Below are 10,023 nucleotides of genomic sequence, written 5' to 3'. Positions count from 1 at the left end.
CCCTCTAGAAAAGCTACAAGGGAAGCAAATTAGAATGAGAAATGTATTTGCCAAGCAAAGCATCAGTTCTAAAGGAGATAGGTAATCCTCACAGAATGTATAACAAGTCAGGCACTTCCTGAGCTTATGTTTGTTTATTCTTACAGGAAACTTCCTATTAGTTCTAAAGTTTCAGCATCATGCAGAGATATAAGAGTAGAAAATCACAATATAAAATGATGAGCATTTTAGCAGAAATCAAGTACAGGATGCTAAGGGAACACCTAAAAGGGACTCGGTCCACCTTGAAATTTCACGGGACATTTCCAGGATAAAATTATTAAATTATCCCTAGCATGTTTTGAAAGTTGAATAGGTACTTTTCAACTGAGCAATAAGAGATGGAACGACAGGACAGAAAAAGAAAAAAAGAGAAAACCTAAAGCAGAGAGACACGTAATCATTTGGTTCATCTTACTGTGTAGCAGCATCAGGCTGTGACCACGTGGGGGCGATAGAGAAGCAGAGGGCGCTGAGTATTACTGTCAGGCGATTAGAATAATGTCTCCCACAGTATTGGAGCTTTAGGCGCCAAGATAAGAGGCCTCTTCCACAATTGATATGACTCTAGCGTTAGAGGGACTCATGCAGTTCTACCCCCGTGAGATTACTTCACAGTTACTAACTCAAGATATATTTGAGATCCTTTCACTAGTTGCACCTGTACAGATGTCTGATGTAATTTCCTGTACCTCTTTCCTAATTTTTCTGGCAAAGCATACATTTGAAATTCTGGATGTCTTAAGGATAGGGAGACAAAGTTATTATTTTCCTCTGGAATTTGAGTTAATGTCCTCTACGTGACATCAGTGTGAAGACTACTCATTCAATTAAAAAAAACTTTTTGGGGGGTATTTTTTAATGTTCCATCTCTTAACATTCCTCAAATTTGAATAAGAACTTTAAAAATATTCCATCTCTTAATAATTGATGGACTTATAGAAAAATAACAGTTTATAATTTTTTTAATATTCTTTATACTTTGCATTTCATTTTTATTGAAAAAAATTTTATTTTGTAGTAGACTATCGTTGATTTACAATGTTGTGTTAGTTTCAGGTGTACAGCAAAGTGATTCAGTGATATATATACATATATTTATTCTTTTTCAAGTTCTTTACCCATTTAGGTTATTACAAAATATTGAGTAGAGTTCCCTGTGCTATACAGTAGGTCCTTGTTGGTTATCTATTTTAAATATAGTAGTGTATACATATCAATTCCAAACTCCCAATTTATCCCTGGCCCCCACCTTTCCCCTTTAGTAACCAGCAGTTTGTTTTCTATGTGTGAGTCTGTTTCTGTTCTGTAAATAAGTTCATTTGTATCATTTGTTTATATTCTGCATATAAGCGATATCATATGGTATTTGCCTTTCTCTGTCTGATTTACTTCACTTAGTTTGATAATCTCCAGGTCCAGCCATGTTGCTGCAAATGACATTATTTCATTCTTTTAATGGCTGAGTAATATTCATTGTATATATGTACCACATATTCTTTATCCATCCCTCTGTTGATGGACACTTAGGTTGCTTCCATGTCTTGGCTATTGTAAACAGCAGGGCAATGAATACTGGGGTGCATGTATCCTTTCAAACCATGGTTTTCTCTGGGTATATGAACAGTAGTGGGAAAGCTGGGTCTCATGGTAGTTCTATTTTTAGTTTTTTAAGGAACCTCCATACTGTTCTCCATAGTGGCTGTACCAGTTTACATTCCCACTAAGAGTGCAGGAGGGTTCCCTTTTCTCCACACCCTCTCCAGCATTTATTGTTTGTAGAATTTTTGATGATGGCCGTTCTGACAGGTGTGAGGTGATATCTCATTGTAGTTTTGATTTTCACTTCTCTAATAATTAGCGATGTTGAGCATCTTTTCATGTGCCTGTTGGCCATCTCTATGTCTTCTTTGGAGAAATGTCTATTTAGGTCTTCTGCCCATTTTTTGATTGGGTTTTTTGTTTTTTTGATATTGAGCTGTATGAGCCCTTAGCAAATTTTGGAGATTAATTCCTTGTCGGCTGAAGAAAAAATATTTAAAATAGTCTAGTGAAATAGAGATTGCCTTATGTTTAATCCCTTTAATTCCAGTGATTAAAAAAAAGGACTATGGCTTCTTTTTAATTCCTTTGGGCATGAATTTATTATGCTTTCTACTATGTGCCCATCACTGTGCTAGTAGCTCCTTAGTATGAAAAAAATATAACCGGGCATCTTCACCCATATATAAATTATAATTTGGTGAGTTTTGAAGGTATCATTTTGCCTGACAGTATAAGCAAAAAGCAGAAAATAGTGATTGATTAACCTTATTTTGTGGTGATGCAGAAATCTAGTAAACTCAGAATGTGGAGTAAAATGAAGATAAGAAAATTGGAGTAATCAGTATTTCTGGTTGGTGCTTGCTTTCATTACCGTGCTAAATATAATCATCGAAATAAGAAGGCATAGATGAATGCCATGTTACTCTTGCCCAGAATTAAGACAGGTGTCGAACACTACGTCAGGGATGGGAATAGCACTAAGCCGTAGCCTTCACACGTGTGATGATTAAAGGTAAATCATTTTCAATAACTTCAAAACTCGGATCCTCAAAGGTTCTGACTGGGCCCACAAGGAAAGATACAAAGAATGTTGGAGGATATTTTTTCTTCAAACATCTCAAACACAGTAATTTTCTAAACCTTCTAAAGAATGTTGTGAAATGGATGGAAACCCTGTGAGAAACTCCTGTTGTCGTTGTATTTTGAAAACTGTAGTAAATCACTCTTTGCACTTATCCTAAATAATGAGAACTCTTATTTGTTGTTCTTAAAATATATGATAAAAATTTCTATCATCTAAGTTACAATACTGCGCTCTATCATTAAAGTAAAAATGGCATCTGTTACAGCAAAGTTAGGCATTAGTGTTTGAAAAGCCAGTATACAAGAATATAAATGCATAGTAGCTGATTAGGAGAAAATCATTTGTCTTTGTCATGAAAGTTTTTATTCCTTAGAAGTACACTTGGAGGGAAACACATATACACACAGAAATAAAAAATCATATTGCTTTCAAACCCTTGTAACATGGTGATATAGTTACTTCAACCTATTTTTAAATTTTTATAGTTATAAATGTAATTTTATATTTTCTTTCATTTATTACTTATATCCAACTTTAATTACATATTTTTCATGAATTGATTTTAGATGTTGGCTAATGTTCAGTTTATATATTTATAATGATTGATTTATAACATTTTAAAGATCTTGATGCATATTAGTTTTCTAAGAGAATGTAAAATAATTTTACTGAGTGAAAAATGATAACTCCATGTTTAAGTTGGGATATCTTTGATTTCTGTGACAGTTGAAATTTCTTCTGTAGGTTAGCAACTTCTATTCCCTCTTTCACAATTTATTATTTTTATGTCTTTTCCATGTGTAAATTGTGAAGAAATTATTTTTCTCAAGTTGAACAATATTGGTTTTTAAATTTAGAAATTACTAATAAAATTTTAATAATTCTATAGAAATATGGATATCAATAGGAGACTACAAAGTTACTTATTCAGAAATACTGATTACAGCATTACATTAATTGTGATAAATTTATAAACAGCATACATGTTCATCAATTAGGGATTGGTTAAATATATTTTACAGTAACTTATTGTTAGAAAAAGAATGAATTAGATTTCTAAAAGATGGAAAAAATAAATGAAAAACATAAATAAGGAAAACAAAGATAATATTTTTATAATAATAAACAAATCTGGAGGAATATCTACCAATATGTTAACTTGCTAATCCCTGGAGGATGAGTTATAAGGATTTTTAATTGCTAAATTGCATATTTCCATGATATTCGAAGTATTTAATCACTTTTATCAACAGAAAAATACCAAGTAGTTAATGTCATTTTTTAGCTTTTCCTAAATTTTCGCATTTTTCTCTCTTATTTAGGGCCCTTTTGATACTTAGATATTTGATAAGACTCATTTCTTATCTAGATATTTCATTTTTTCTCCTTGTCTATCTATTCTTTCATGAACACAGCACTGCTAAAGACTGTGTCTTTGAGATATATTTAATATTGTATAGAACTAATTTCACCTTCTTATTTTTATTTGTGAGAGTTGTCTTAGCTAGACTTACCTATATGTTCTTTTGGGCAATTTTTAGATAACTATGGTTAAATTGTACACATACACACAAAGCTCAGTAGACTTTTGATTGGTAATTCAGCAAGCATATTCTTAAATGTGATTTGATATTTTTTACAGTGCTAAAACTTAAACTGTATTTCATTCATCCATGTCATCTTTTTTACAGAAATAGTTGCCTTTATCAGAGAACTTTTAACTTGACAAAAGCCTAAAACTCCCAAACGCAGCTGAAATATAACATATGCAAATGACAATACATGAAAAAGTATTTTTAAATGCTTTATGTAAATGGAGTTGTAATTATTGTCTTTACTGTTATTATTAAGAATGACCCTTAAGTGAAACAGGAAATGGAAACTTTCATATTCTTTCTTCCCTTCCCTTTTTCTGTATTTCTTCCTCCCTGCCCTGTCCCTCGATACCTGCCCCTTTTCACATCTAAAGGGATCAGATTGCCCTCTCACTTCTCAAGGGATCAGATTGCCCTCTCACTTCCTTTATGTCATCTGTCACTAAGACTTGGTATAATGTTGAGGTCTCACTTTCATTCCACTTGACCTGCCCCCCACCATGTTCTCTTGCAGCCACATGGATTAGGTAATAGACTCTAATAGACTCTGACCCCCATTCCAGAGTCTGATCCAGAGTGATTCTAAGTTCTGGCTGCACCTTAACGTCATTTGGAGAGGTTTCTTACAAGTATGGTGGCCAGTTGTCCACCGTATGCATTCCTCCACATCTTCACCCCTGGATTCTAATCTTACTGGTCTGAGATTCGATCCAGGCATAGGCACTGCCAAAGCTCCTAGGGGTGGACCCAGCCAACTTTACTAACTTTTGGCCTCATCTTGTCAGTATCATCCCGTTCCTTTTTCCAAAGTTCTTTCTTCAAGGATGGGGAGCTGTAAGCCCGTCAGTGAGTGAGCAGCCTCAGGGCTGGCTAAGACATCCTCTGAGCCAGTGAGACTTCCGAGCCAGATTTCCCGAGGGCTTCTAAGAGGGAGGAAAAGAAAAGCTTTCTCTCTCTTTGAGAAAGTCTCCTGCAGTGACTTTCACTCTTCCTGAAAAGCTTGGCCATCCTGCACTCACCCTGAAGATGAAGGCTGTAGGGGAGTGGAGAGGTGGGGCTGATCTAGAAGAATTACAGAGAGGAGTCAAGATCCTACATGGACCTTGCCTGGTCCAGCCTCTACGCCTGGGTTTTTTAGCTTATGTGATCCAAAGTATTATGAATTGTGTCATTTCAAGTTTATACTTCTGGCAAAGTGAAGATGTTCTAACCAGCAAAGCTTTCTGTCACACTGACGTCTAAAACATTGATATGGCTTAATATGCTCCTATAACCAGCTTTTTTTTTTTTTTCATTTTAACGAAAGTTGAGTAGCTTCTTACTAAAGAATGAATCTTTTATGGTAGAATTTCAGGCATCAGTAAGCAGATATGATAGAGGTGGTACTTTCGTGGCATTCCTAAAATGAATTTTATCTAATTAAACATTTAACAAAAACGTATTGAAATAAGACACAAATTCATATGTCTACTATCTTACTATCTGTATGACCTCATTTAAGTTATCTAATTTCTTTAGGTTTCCCTACCTATATATACCTGTAAAAGGTACATATATCATAGGATTATAGTGAGGATAAAATGAAATAATGTATGGAAAATTTCTTAACACGGTGGCTAGCATGTTAATAAAAACAGGTCATTTCGTATTATTATAGAATGAGGGAGTCCTTACACTATGCCTAAGTGCTTTACTTCTCTTAGTTACAGAACTAAGAGATCTAAAAAGTCCTGAAATCTAAACATAAAGAATTGGAAAAAGAAAAATTTATAGTAACACAGCTGATCGAGTTTCCAGAGGTGTGAGTACGGTCATCAGTGCTTACCTGGCTGACTGATTATTTTGGCTTGATAATTTGTAGATCTATGACTAGAAGCTGATTCTTTACAGAAGCAGTCATGGAAGTGCTTCACCTGAACATTCCTGTCCCATCCTTGATCTAATTTAACCTGTGCTTTATACCTCTTGCTCCCAAGATTGCAGCTCTTGAAAGGCAAGGGAGAAATGCTTTATAGCTCCAAAGCAAAATTAGGCCTTGTGATGCTTGAAGACACTGTCTACAGGCCATTGCTCCACTCATTATATCTGTTACCTGTGTGTCTCCCCTTCTGGTGTGAAATGATCAGATGAAGGCTGAGCCCACTTCACCTGCCATAACTTTGGAACAGGACACAACTTAAGTAGTCTGTCTGATGCCTGTCGACATAGGTTTATTGTGGGAGTAAAATCCAAACCCAAACTCACAGGGCACAGAAAAATGATTCAGGAAGGTACATACGTACCATTGCACTTGGTATTAGTAGAATTTTAAAAAATGAGATTATGACTTAGTACTATTAGTCTGTTCTCAGGAAGAAAAGAGCAATTGATAAGAGACTAGGAATAAGTTTTGAGTCAGCAGGGATTTTCAATCAGAGAAACTTTTCACTGTCAGTAAAAGGTAGGCTCCACTTTTTAAATGAACTATAAGTTTTATGAGTAATAGGTGCTGTGACCCTACTGTCAAAACAAATATGGCCTGATAATAGGTCAGAATATTTGAAGTTTTGAAATATTCTAGAGAAGCGTGAACCATACAATGATGACATAAGGACTCCTCTTGGCTATGTGGCATAGCCAAATGTGGTCCATGGTTCCAGTGATCAATTTTAACATTAAAGGTTTACTTTATTCAACAATACTCATATGATTCTGAAACTGGAATAATCAAATTCTCAAATATTTATAGAATGCTTATGTGCTAAGTACTGTCAATTATGAAACAGATAGCCCTGCCTGCAATTTTGTAAGTGAACAAGATGAGCCTTTATGTATGTCTTAATATGTATTACATGACATTAGATTTTTTTTTTTTTTTTTGCTGTACACGGGCCTCTCACTGTTGTGGCCTCTCCCGTTGCGGAGCACAGGCTCCGGACGCGCAGGCCCAGCGGCCATGGCTCATGGGCCCAGCCGCTCCGCGGCATGTGGGATCCTCCCACGTCCCCTGCATCAGCAGGCAGACTCTCAACCACTGCGCCACCAGGGAAGTCCTAGATTTTTTTGTCTTCTTTTTAGTATATGCTAGCACACATTTCCAACTATGTTGCTATTTAAAATAAATCTCACCTAAGTGAACAGATCATAGTCATACTTTATAATTTGGTAATATTGTGAAAATTAGCAACATCAAATGTATCTTTGAAAGTTTTTAGTGATAACTGTCTCATAAAGAGATATGCAGTAGATCGGGAAATCTCAAGTCTTTTAAATTCATCTTCTTTTTATAATACTAAAATCTTTAGTTATGAATAGAGTAAATATAATCATGGGAGAAAAATCAGTAGCTGTGGATGTTTCTAAAGAAATTAAGATGTATGTATTTGTCGTATTAGCAATCATTAGACTTACCCAGGTGAGTGATCCCCAAAGTAAAGATGCTAGGATTACATAAGTATGGAATATGAAACATGGAAAGAAAAATGTAGATCTTTTATTCTTAGTTATTTTCATCTAAAAATTGAAATAAATTAAGCATTATTCATATTTTATACATGGTGCCAATAATTCCTAAGCAGAAGAGAAGACGGATTGACAATAGACATTTTGTTTATTAACTCTCCTAAAATGAAAAATGGCTAAAGAAATCTCATAGTGAATGTTACACTAAAGATACAACAAAAACAACATGAAAATGGCAGGGTTGATATTTATACTCCCAATACAAGCCCTTTCTTGGTCACATTATGAGGTAAAAATTAATGACGATTTAATCAGATCTGATAAGAGACAAAAAATTATCCAGGAAGTAATTTGAAATGTGGATAAATCTGTTACTGTTAATAATAAGTTTGACTTTGTGTATGTTGTTGATGATAAACTAGTGATAGCTGTTCATGTAAAGACTTTATTTTTTAAAATACACATTTTGAGGGGTTGCAAACTCAAAATTATTTTACTGATAGGATTGCATCATCTAAAATATTTAGAGATGATTGATGTAGGGGAAAAGTATACTCCAATTATTTCACCTGGTTGCTATAATAAAACCAAAAACATATATACCTTTTATAATGTATCAGCCTGTTTTCAAATATGTTGTATATTATTTTACATAAAGGCCTTATGAGGTTGGTTCTGTTTTCCCCATTTTATGAAATCAAGATTTTGAGATACAAAACCTGATCCTTGATCTTATAACCTCAAATTCTGTCTTCTTCTAGCCTCCAGTTTTAGATGCAATCTACTTAGATAAAACTGAAATCAGTTAACTGGTAGCCTAGATGCCAAAACAAAGTCCTCGTATTATCTGATGTTCTCCATTTTTACTTTTTAAAAGTAGTAGAGGGGGCTTCCCTGGTGGCGCAGTGGTTGAGAGTCCGCCTGCCGATGCAGGGGACACGGGTTTGTGCCCCGGTCCGGGAGGATCCCACATGCCGCGGAGCAGCTGGGCCCGTGAGCCATGGCCGCTGAGCCTGCGTGTCCGGAGCCTGTGCTCCGCAACGGGAGAGGCCACAACGGTGAGAGGCCCGTGTACCGAAAAGAAAAAAAAAAAAAAGTAATAGAAATATTAATACTATATCGACAGTAAATTCACCACTCATTCATGAGATTAACCTTCTTAAAGAATGATTAGACATTTCTTGGAAATTTATGAAATGATAAGCATTCACCTCACTTCCCTATAATAGATAATGTAGGTTTAAGCTCGCCAAAGGAAAGAATCTTGAGCAAATTTAAAAATAATCCTCTCTTTACTGAAACAAAGTGGCTTTAAATAAAAGAAGCTAAACGTTTACCCTGCAGATATTGACTTGATAGAGACATGAGTATTAGTAAAACAATGATCTCAAGTCAATTTTGAAAGCAGGTGCAATATAAATCCCTGACTAATTAATGTTGAATATTATGAGTATATCCACATTTCCACTGAATCAGGCATAGAGAGTATGGCTAATATCAATCTATGTTAGTGAAAATGGTAAAGTTCGTACACTAAAGAGAAAACATTTAGAATTTTTATTAAGAAGTCAATCATTTTTAGATTAAGTGTAATTCCTTGAGAAGAAAATCTTACCTTTCCCTTTGGGAAGGGTGTCAAAGTTGACATCTTAGTGTAAATAACAGATAAAAGTTTACCTTATACTGACCATATTAAGGCTGCCAGAAATTCTAAAATGAGTCCATGAATAATTAATCTCCAAATACGCTGAGATTTTTTTGTTTGTTTGCTTTAAGGAGCTGGGGTTTCCTGAGTACTATTTGGTTCATCAGGAGAGACTGTCTAATCCATGGGCAATTACATTTCTCAACAGAGAGGCTATATGTAAGGTAGAAATAGCATGGGATTTGGAATCATACAGAGCAAATTTGAATCTCACTTTAACTCCAATAAACTTTGTCACTTGGGAAAACTATCTGCTTTGTCAAGCTTTTAGTCTCTTCATCTGTGAAATGGGAACAATGATAACTTCCTTGCTTTTTGGTTTTGAGAGTTCATTGATTCTGCATAAAATCTCCATCGTAAGAACTTGTTTCTGGTTCTGCAAAACTTGGTGATAAATTCACCAAGGTAAATGCCACTTAGCCACTAAAATCTTTTCAATAGAAATAGCTGCAGGGACAAACCAGCCTACCCCCCCATCACCCTCCTTTTTTTTTTCTGTCTCTCCAGGCAGTTTCCTGAATCATTTAAGAACTTTGCTTTTCTCAACACTCAGCCATTCTTTTTTTTTTTTTTTTTTTTTTTGTCTTAACCGGGCCCCCCCATTTTGGGGCCCC

This window comes from Lipotes vexillifer, unplaced genomic scaffold (assembly GCF_000442215.2).
Source record: "Lipotes vexillifer unplaced genomic scaffold, Lipotes_vexillifer_v1.1 scaffold731, whole genome shotgun sequence".
NCBI classification, from domain to species: Eukaryota; Metazoa; Chordata; class Mammalia; order Artiodactyla; family Lipotidae; genus Lipotes; species Lipotes vexillifer.
This window is presented reverse-complemented; position numbering follows the sequence as displayed.